Source organism: Esox lucius, chromosome 1 (genome assembly GCF_011004845.1).
Source record: "Esox lucius isolate fEsoLuc1 chromosome 1, fEsoLuc1.pri, whole genome shotgun sequence".
NCBI classification, from domain to species: domain Eukaryota; kingdom Metazoa; phylum Chordata; class Actinopteri; order Esociformes; family Esocidae; genus Esox; species Esox lucius.
The window spans coordinates 6,758,804-6,770,282 of NC_047569.1; positions in this window are offsets into that span (position 1 = coordinate 6,758,804).

An 11,479-nucleotide genomic window follows, 5' to 3' on the forward strand; every position below is an offset into this window, starting at 1 on the left:
TTTAAAGTTCATTACTCTTTTATTAACATGTACATCACAGTGATGATCACACTACATTACATAAATTCAGAATTACCTATTAACTGGATAAGTACAAAAATAACATCTGTAGTTATATTTCATTTGTATATTTTTTTATTGTTGATACAGGGGTGTGGTCAACTCATTATGGAAAATAATACAAATAAAGAAGATTGCCTTTCTGACAGAGCATATATTTAAACTTTGTTAGGCATCACTACTCCAGCGGACACTGAGCCCCAGCGGACACTGAGAGCCTGGTGTGTCTTCAGAGCCCCTTACAGTGACACCCCCTGTGACTGCTGGTGTGGAGGTCATGTCCAGATCAGATACCCATACACCAGCTCTTTACTATGCCTCTTTCTCACAGGCCTGCTCTGGACCAACATGGTCTACTATCTCATCAAAAATGACTTTGACTTTTTAATCCTAATACATAGGCCTGCAGACCAGAACCCAAGCGGGTCAATACACAAACTCCTGTGGGCACATTCTACAGACTAAATTACTCAAGATGATTCAGAGATCAGGATCTCAAGTCTTACTTAGTTCATCACAATGCTAGTAAACTCTTAAAAACTAATGAAACACATTGGACATGTGTGACAAAGTGGATTTCAAAGATATGAACTGTCTGGAATGGTGAACTGTCCTCCATCTATTCCTAATAGCTCTGTATATAGTTTTCATCAGAGAATAACACTTTGGGTGATGTTTTCTTTACTCAAATACTGTACTTGTTTTAAATGGGTGAATGCATGGTCAATTTATTTATTTTATTATATGTGCCAACCATCAGTTGAAATGGTGTATATTCTATAAAAACAAACAATTTACATTGCAACCATGGACACAGACCCTGACCCAGCACCAAAATAAAACCCAGTTCCTGTTTTCCAATTGTACCTTCCTGTTTGCTCCACCCCAGCACAACTTCCAGAAATGACACAGACAACACCAGGGAAAACCACCCGAAGACCACGCAAGTACCTTCCTGTGAACCAGGTTCTTGGGCTTTTTGTGTGTGCCAGGTTGACTTTCGATTGTTCTTCCCTACATGACCAAATTCCAACCCAGCAGTTACACCAAATTAAGCCCAGGATGTTCCCAGATCCCCAGCTTAACACCAGGCCTTTCAGACCCCCAGTATCCGCCAGAGACAAATGCCGTTTGGCGTCATTACCATACGATTTGGCCCTATTAGCATGGACATTCTCCTCTGCAGCATCACCATTCAGCCAGAGCATCAGTTAATCTACTGGGTCGTTATCAAACTATATAGAACAGTCAATAAATTATAAATTTGAGAATTTGTTTGTTTAAAATCTTAATGAATCTGAAGAATACAAGAATGTATTTGTAATGAAGGTCTTATCATACAAAAATAACAAATAAATTAAATAATTAAGAAAGGAATACAAATAATAATTTGATAATAAGTACACAGGCTATAGTATGTTCAGTTGTTTATTAGGCCCTACAAATGAACAAAATGTATAGGTGACATGCATTGTCTATAGTTGACATGAATAAGTTATCTAACTGAGAGGAGTCCATTTCTCCAAATGAACAGGCTATGCAAAAAGTGCATCTTTGCAGATCTCTCCCGGGGGATGTAGTGGGACTATCAAGTTGATGTCGAATTTTCGAGTAGCTTATATAATTTGTATTATGTTTCAATAATAGCCTAATTCATTTGTTGAATGGTCATGGAAATCTTGTATTTCATTTGTAAGTTCATTCAAATTCAACCAAGACTTCTTTCATCTAGGAGTATTGCACATTCATCCATTGACGTCATGTATTCAGTGAGGGGTGATTAGCACCTGGGTACCATTTGCATCTCCCTGGGTACCAACGCTAGGTGGTGTGTAGGGGTGGGACGATATGAGAATTTCATGCCACGATTATCCTGGGCAAAATTATCCCGATTTTTAACAATCCCAATAGCAACTCTGGTTTCTAGCTCAAAAAGGGTGATCGGATATTTTTCCCTTATATAAATGTTGTTCTAGTGCATTTAAAAAGCCATTACAATAAAATAATATAGATTTTTTAATAATTAACAAATCAATCAATCAAAATCAATCAAATTTATTTATAAAGCCCTTTTTACAACAGCAGTTGTAAAACAACAAATACTACAATAACATGTAAATCTCTGTATGGTTGCATGTTTGGTGGCATTGTGAATTGCCATTTGTACTGCATTTGCCTTCATTGCACATCTATACATTTCACATCTGTATGTCACATCTGTAACATACATTATACTTAATGCAAGTAAATTGTCTGCCCTCTTCTATTCACACTTCTTGTTCGATGCTAACTGCATTTCGTTGTATCAGGAACCCTTCGGTGACTGGCAAGTGATTTTTCAAGTCAATTATCTGATGATCAGAGGTGAAAATGGATTACATTTCTTACCGGTACTGACTTGTGGGTGCATGCACTTCCCTGAGCATTTTAAGTTCCTAATTAGCTAAGGATGGGCTTATTTGATGTGTCGATTCTTTATAATAACTGTATAATTCTTTATAACAGCTCCCCGTTATGTTGTACGCATCATGTATTGTGCAGATCATTCAGAGTCAATGCAATTTTGGCCCGCACAAATTATATTCTATTTGTCTTCATCTGTCACTTTCAGTAGGAATGCGTTAACAATTAGCCTACAATAAAAACTAAATTATAATTAGAAAATCAAAAGTGATATATGTATAAAAATGTATGTCCTACTCATATTTTCTAAAATGTTCTACAATTTCTGCTCTCATCGCTGCATGTCTTCTAGGATAAATATAATTGGTTTGTATGAGCTCAACATTAATGACAACTGCTTATTTTCTGCGGTAATGGAATGGACAGTTATTTGCAACTCTCATCTTCATCCGCTTATCCGGTATCGGGTCGCAGGGGTAGCAGCTCCAGCAGGGGACCCTAAACTTCCCTTTCCCGAGCCACATTTGCCAGCTCTGATTGGGGGATCCCGAGGCGTTCCCAGGCCAGTGTCGAAATATAATCTCTCCACCTAGTCGTGGGCCTACCCCGAGGTCTCCTCCCAGCTGGACATGCCTGGAACACCTCCCTAGGGAGACTGTTGTAAAGGAATTTGAAAACTATTTTATTCTTTATATCAAAGCAAAACATCAACTTAAAGGTATTGAGATAAAAAAAAATTATATTGCTAATTAAATCTGTTGAAATGTGAAAACAAATTGATTGAAAATTAATGCAAATAATGATTTGAGAGGAAATATTTTTTCTTGATAAAGCAATTGCGTTAAAAAGATTATCTTTGGCTAATTTTTTTTTTCTATCTTTGGTTACTTGACCCTGGATTTTTCTCTCAATTTCTTTTTTACGTTGTGAGTTTTTGACACAAATTTCACAGTGGGCGGGTTTAAGGATGGAAATGCATCTCCATTGGTCAATCAGACTGAGCAACATCAACAGCTACAGTTCATTTACACTGTAGGCTTGTTACATTAATGAATAGACATGCGATTGTGTATTGAACTTAATTTGGGTTTCTGCAAGTAAAAAATATACACCCAAACGTACATTCTGATACAAATTATAAAATTTAAAGAGGCACAGCAGACAACATTCGCAAAGTAAATCTGTGGTAAAACAGCTTACAAAACATGGGCATCTATTGGGTTTTGAAATAACAGTGCTTTATTAGTTGACTGATTTGTCATGTCATGGCAACCAATCTGCACAACTAACCATTACACTATCTTCCAATGTTACACTCAAACTCATTATTAATGTTACATTCACACACACATGGTTATTCCTACAGTATACCGGGAGATCTATGATTGAGACTTCCCTACATGTAACAGTTCTTGGGTTCAAGAACAAGAAACCAGGCAAGCCTAGTTCAGCCAGCCCGCAACAGAAAAATTTGCTACCTTGAGATTCGAACCCAGGTCACCCATGTGAAAAGCTGTGTCATTAATCACTACACCAGAGAGCTGTACATTTTCCAGGTGTCAGTATAGCCTCTTGTCTCTATCTGAACAAATCCTCTTTTGCCACTGGCTGTTTTAATAGTTAATTGTCCATTCGTGAATGACATTGATACAGTTAAACTGACTAACGTTTCTTACTCAGTTTACCTCCAGCACAAATAGTGGCTATGTATTGCGTTGGCCAATGGAATAGCATTGGCAGACTCGCTAGCAATTGCTCAATTTATACGACTATTCCAGTAAGTTAGTAGATATCGGTAAAGCTTACTGGAATAGTCGTATAAATTGAGCAATTGCTAGCGAGTCTGCCAATGCTATTTCATTTTATGACATAATGTATTTTTTTAGCCAGTAAAAAGCTTTACCGATATCTACTAACTTACTGGAATAGTCGTATAAATTGAGCAATTGCTAGCGAGTCTGCCAATGCTATTTCATTTTATGACATAATGTATTTTTTTCATTCATGGCAAAACAACATTTTTTCTTTCATTTGTAAATGACATTTATACAATAACTATCAATAAAGGGGATGATAACTAACTTTTTCATCAAGTGAAAAGATGAGAGAATTGTGGAATCTACCAGAAATAATTAAATAAATACTGTTGCTCTCAATAGATTTTAACTTAGGTCTTCCACATGAGAGGCACTGTCTTTAACCCCTACGCCACGGCATTACACAATTTGGCAGTTGCTAGACTCGATTGAGGATTGTGTTAAACTGACAAACGTCTTATAAAGTTTACCCCCACCACACATACCGCCTATGAACTGTATTGCTTTTGCCACCGGCCGTTTTAACAGCTTATTAGCCAATAATAGGCTTACTAGTATCTACTAACTTCCTGAGAATTGAGCAATTGCTAGCGTGACTGACAATGAACTATTCCATGCCAGAAACAGTCACAATATAACCGTATAAAGTTTAACCCAGCAAAGTTATCGTGAATACTGAATAATTCACAATGCATACCTCGCTTAGTCTGCGAGGAGATTGGGACTCAGGACCTCTAGTTCACAAGTCCACTTCTCTAACCACTACGCTATTTAACAAGAGTCAGTCAGTCAGTCAGTCAGTGATATTTGCTCTTCTTAGCCGTCTCCGCTTAGGTGGTCTGGCAAAAGGCAACTAAGTGTTCAAATTGGCTTACTCATGTAATTAACCAGGAAAGGCTAATTGGGATTAAAAATCTGTTTTTAAGGAGCATCCTTGCCAAGATAGGTAGCAGCGAGTTTAATCGTTAAGAATAACAAATAGACAATGTGCCGTCCTCCATATGTCTGCTTAATATCCTGACAGCCAGCTAAACTTTTTCCAAACACCAAGACTCTGAAGATTGATTCTTAATTCCACAGGTTTAATGGAGTTACAAGGAAAATAGTGAAACTGCAACACACAAAAGAGCAATGACAAATTACACATGAATAAAGGCAAATTTGCACTATTACTGTTGTATTTCATTTGTACTCATTTTAAAACTAATAAGAAATACATGTGAACTACATTCAGGACATCATAGCACCTTAACCGTGCAGCTCGTTAACAAATGAACACGTGAGAGCTAGCATATACATAGCCGACGTGAATTTAACACACTCGAGCAAACTGCTGAAAACGCGCATGAAGAGCGTTCCCAACTACGGATCACGCAATAGGAAATTTAGAAATTTGTGACCATGACCTAAATAGAAATACATAAGAAATGCATATTCCTGGAACACATTAGAATATTGAAATACTGACTAAATGTAAGCACGTTTCTCCTCTCCGCACCGACCCCTTATGGTCCCTCCTGTAGGTGGTGAGCCCATGGGAAGGCGGCCCCACGTCGCTCGTTCGGGCTGAGCCCGGCCGGGCCCCATGGGGAAAGGCCCAGCCACCAGGCGCTCGCATACGAGCCCCAACCCCTCCAGGGTGGGGCCCCGGCTGCGCCATACCGGGCGACGTCACGGTGCTCGAAAGGTTACACATCATTAAAGGGTTTTGAACCGCTCTTAGTCTGACCCGTCGCCTAGGACCTGTTTGCCTTGGGAGACCCTACCAGGGGCATATAGCCCCAGACAACATAGCTCCTAGGGTCACTCGGGTACTCAAAACCCCTCCACCATGTTATGCAAATTAATTATTTAAAAATCATACAATGTGATTTTCTGGATTCCTGCCAGTTGGTCTCTTTCTAACACCTCGAGTCAGAACCATCAATCCAGATTCGTCCTGCTGTTTTGTTTGTTGTGACATAACACTGCTGACAACATCGGCAACTACATTCCTCGCTGCATTTTTCAGATGTGGTTTTGCTATTGAGAACCTGCGCTTCAACAAAGGTATTGCCATCCGGAAAAGTCCTTAGAAAAGCCCCCCTAGACCAGTCCCATATATTGCAGCACTACCATGATACCCCAGTAAACCGTTACCGGCCTGTGTTGTGTAGTATTCAACATACCTTGGAGGATCATCGTAGAGTTTCTGATGCTGCATCTTATAGTCTAAAATATCGTTTGACAGGTCTGAAGTGTAATTCTGCAATCACCTTCCCCACTACAAATGAAACCAGCTGGTTTTGTTCAGATTTTACTTCAATACATATCTCATCAAACTGACTCTTACTAAGAGGTACATAGTGTGGCTTGTCGTACGTCACTGTGACAACTTTGTTCTTTTTCCCTGCAATATGTACAGGTCTCAACAGCGGGACATGACTGTCACTAACACATTGATAATCAATTATATCTGTGTGGATGTATCGGGTATATCTGTGAATATCTGTGGGGTATGTTCCGTACCATGGGGCGAACCACCACTCGCCTGGTTTTAAGCCTAATATCTGTTCCAGTTTTGCACTAAATTTAAAACTAAAACGGGGCTTGCCTTTTAGAAACATTCTGTTTTCATATTCATCATATCCCACCCATACACCATGTGGTTTTATATAACTGTTGAGCTCTGCCATTAGTTTTACTATGCCGTTGTAATAACCTGTGTTGAGGGTATCCAGCTGTTGAATTTCTCAGGCCAACCAAGCCATTTCACAAGACTCATTTTCTTCCCTTTCTTTACTTTCTCATCCAGAACTGCTTTCACTTTAAAAGTGTCATCCTTAGTCACGATAATTTTCAGTAATTCCTGTTCATAAAAGGTCCCAACTATCACATCACCATCGTAATCTTTTTTTCAATATACAGGAGGTACCCGAGGAATGCATTCTGTTATTGTAAAATATTCATCTGTGTACCCTTTTTCATAGCCTTTTGTAAACGCTCCTCTCAACTTTGAGAGTCTCACAGTATCCCCAACCCGGAAATTCTAAATTTGATTACAATTTCTCATTATTGTTGTTCCATACAGGTTCTTGAGAACCAGCCTAACATTTTCTTTACAAACGTCAGCAGGCTTCATCTTAATAGACCGATGGTAGCTATGGTTGTGTCTTTGAACTAAATCTTGAATAACCTCAACATAGCGATGAGTGTTGGCAGCTGTGAGATACCTCCACATTCATGATTTCATTGTTTTATTAAAAGTCTCAACGATACTCGCTTGGACATAAAACATTTTGCTACAGGAAATTATGTTGTACTTCTTCATTAACATTTCAAAATGTGAATTAAAAGACTTCTTCTCCTTGTCCGTTTTGACTTTTTGTGCTGTTCTTCCTTCTTTTAATATGTATTCAAATGCTCGCTTTACCTCGATAGCGCTTTTATTTCTCAGCACACAAATCCATGCGTATTTGCTTAATACATCTATGCATGTTAACATACATTTCATGTTATCGTTTACCACACCTTAATCAATCGTATCAACCAAATCCAGCTGATATTGTGAATTTATATCATGAACAATAACTCTATTTCTTTGAAAATGTATAGCTACAGGCCTGTGTAGCATGTATGTATACTGGTCGAGCAGCCAGTCATTGGCCTCACCATTTTTGAGGATCTCCCCGGTTTTCTCCAAGTATGCTCTTTTCAAACCCTCTCTACCCCCATAAGCACCAGGGTTTGCCGGGTCGTAGTAAATACATTTCATAACCTGTTCAGATATTGTAGAGCAATCGAGGAGTAATGAGAAGTAATACATGTTTAACATTGTTTATTTATTAGAATTTTAGAAATTACACATCCAAGAAAATCTGAAAAGTTACACAAGCATTCAGATTTCTCATAGGGTTTGTTTATATACATGTTAACACGAGAACTGAAGTTACCCATCCTTAAACAACAGACTCTTTGCATTCATCACACCATGATGCCACTACGTCACATACAGCACCCTCATTAAATTTCTCCATGTATTCATCCCTGTTCTCACTCAGTATCTGTGTGATGTTCAACTCCAACTTGAGCTCATGCAGAAAGTTCTCAGCGGGCACCAGAACATCGGTCAGAGGTGCATGAAAGCCCGATGCGTTCAAAGCCTTGACCAACATGTTTTAGTTGCTGTGTTAAAACTGTCTCCACAATGTCATCATAATGGGTCTCAAAAAAATTATCAGCCTGATCGAGACAAGATTGTCTCTTCTAGCTCAGGTGGTCCACTTCACATCCAATGCATGCTTTGTGGAGTACAGCCCCAACAACGTTTTCTAGAATCATACCCAATGTTGCTTTGATGATCTTTAAAACCTATGGTGCAAGGCGTTTGTCCATTCTGTGATAACTCTTGTTTGAAAGGTATTTGAAAGGTATGACAGATTAAGAAGTCCTAGCTGAACACCAATCTGGTCAATCCAATGGTAGTTTCATGTTGGGTATGCCAGTGGAATCGAGTTGTCAGGGTCAGCGGTTCCGTAGAAAGCTTCAGCATGTCATCCCAGGCGTCACACAGCCAGTCTTCAGCCTTGGGTTCTTCAATCACCGTTTGGTTGTAATTTTGAACGTTTCGTAAATTCTTCTTGATAGTCACAGGCTGGATGTCTGTTTTTATGCTGTGTTGAGGACTGTGTTGGGGGCTGTGTTGCCTGGGTGTTGAGGTGTTAGTTTAAGGCGAGGCTTCAGGGTCTTATGTCGGTCGAACAGTCTGCAGTCGCAGTCACAATCTAACCCGCTGACATTTTCCGGAAATAGTTCCAATCATAGTGTTTCATCCCCTCGACAACTTTAAACAGTACATCTACCATATTATGTGAGCTTTGTTTTAGCCCCAAATAAAACACCTTTCAATAGGTGTCCCATAAACTGGAATTAAAAACCATATGATCAGTCACACCCGCCTTAAACTCATGGCATTCGGGTAATTCATAAAATGCAACCTCCAGTAGCTCTGGGTTGAAAATGTATCCACCGATCCGACCATCGTCCAATTTCCATTCCTGTTCCAACATATCCTAGTGTAGTTGATGGATTTGGGTTAAACTCTGCATCGGTTTCTTCGGCGCTGCCTTGTTGATTGCATCTCTGCTGTCCATTTGTAATTTCTTACCAAATCGCTGAGCTGCGTTTAAGAAATTACCTTTTAACGTTGTTTCACCCAAAACACCCAAAACATTCGCTATGTTTTGTTATGTGTAGGTAAGTTTACTCAGGCAAGACTGAATGACCATCACCGATGTCTGCGTGGTTTAAATACACAGACCACGCCAATCATCCCAAAAAACATGGAAGGTTAACAAACAATGGTTGTAGGACATCTCGTATACCACATCTGGTATAAAACTCTGGGGGGGGGGGGGGGTTTAGAATTGCTGGACCCTGTCACCATTTTGTTGAATAATAATGTCCAACTGTTACAAGGCACAAAACAATTTACCATAGCTTTAGATTGTTTTCTTCACATTGGTAGAAATGTTTAATAGGCAACGATGCTTACAAACTATGTGTGTGTGTTAGTGTGTGCGGATGTGGGATTTCCAGGTAAGATGTGTTGTGTTCTTGTAATGATTTGAAGCAAGTCAAGAAATCAGATTTTTGATTGCTATATTATGAACTTATATTATGTTTGTTAAATGTTTGAAGCGATTAATGGCAATATTAAGATAAACGCTGGCTAGTATGTAATCGGATGAGTTTGTCATTAATAGATCAAATAAAATTACTTAAAGTCGCAGCTGAGCTGATGACAAAGTTAAGAGGCGTAACCTTTTGGAGGCATCCCGGTTTTGTTGTCATTATTAAATCTGTAGCTGCCACAGAAGACATCTGTTGTTTCCCAGCATGGAGTAGGGCACTTACATAGTAAGTACAAGTTATTTCATTTTAAATAATTCAATTGAATTGGGTTGCAATAATAAACGCTAACAAACGACACATTTGAACTTTTTAGGAATGTATAAAAAAATTACATAATGAACATGATGGAGCAATCCAAATGTTAAGCTTCTATCTGTCTTTCATATTGTCTGTTTTATTTTTATGGTTTAGGTTGAGTGGAATAAAACTTTCAAACATTGGTAAGCAGTCTTTTAATATTATTAATCATCAGCTTTAAATACCTGTATACGCTTGGTTGTCTGTTAACCCTCTGTTTTTATTTCAGACCACGTAACAAGCATCGGTGTCAGTTGGACTGCCCGGTTGTGATCTTACACATCCTGAACAGATACTATTTATGTAGGTCTAATCATTTAGACGTTTTCAGCGTTGAATTTCCCACGCTTGTGGCTTTCTCATCTTCATCCGCTTATCCGGTATCAGGTCACGGGGGCAGAAGCTCCAGCAGGGGACCCCAAACTTCCCTTTCCTGAGACACATTTGCCAGCTCTGACTGGGGGGTCCAGAGGCGTTCCCAAGCTAGTGTCGAAATACAATCTCTCCACCTAGTCCTGGGCCTACCCCGTGGTCTCCTCCCAGCTGGACATGCCTGGAAAACCTCCCTAGGGAAATGTCCTGGGGGCATCCTTACCAGATGCCCGAACCACCTCAACTGGCTCCTTTCGATTCAAAGGAGCAGCGGCTCTACTCCGAGTTCTTCACGGATGATTGAGCTTCTCACCCTATCTCTAAGGAAGAAGCCAGCCGCCCTTCTGAGAAATGACCCAGCCTTCATGACCATAGGTGCGGGTAGGAACGAAAATTGACTGGTATATCGAGAGCTTTGCCTTCCGGCTCTGCTCTCTATTCGTCTCAACGGTGCGGTAAAACGAATGCAATATCGCCCCCGCTGCTCCGATTCTCCCGCTCCATTGTCCTCTCACTCGCGAACAAGACCCCGAGATACTTCAATTCCTTTACTTGGGGTAACGCCTCATTCCCTACCCGGAGGAGGCACTCCATCGGTTTCCTGCTAAGAACCATGGCCTCAGATTTAGAGGTGCTAATCCTCATCCCAACTGCTTCGCACTCGGCTGCGAACCGGTCCAGTGAGTGTTGAAGGTCACAGACCGATGATGCCATCAGGACCACAAATCCGCAAAAAGCAGCGATGAGATCCCCAGCCCACCGAACTGCAACCCCTCTCCACCCCGACTAGGCCTCGATATCCTGTCCATGAAAGTTACAAACAGGATTGGTGACAAATCGCAGCCCTGGCGGAGGCC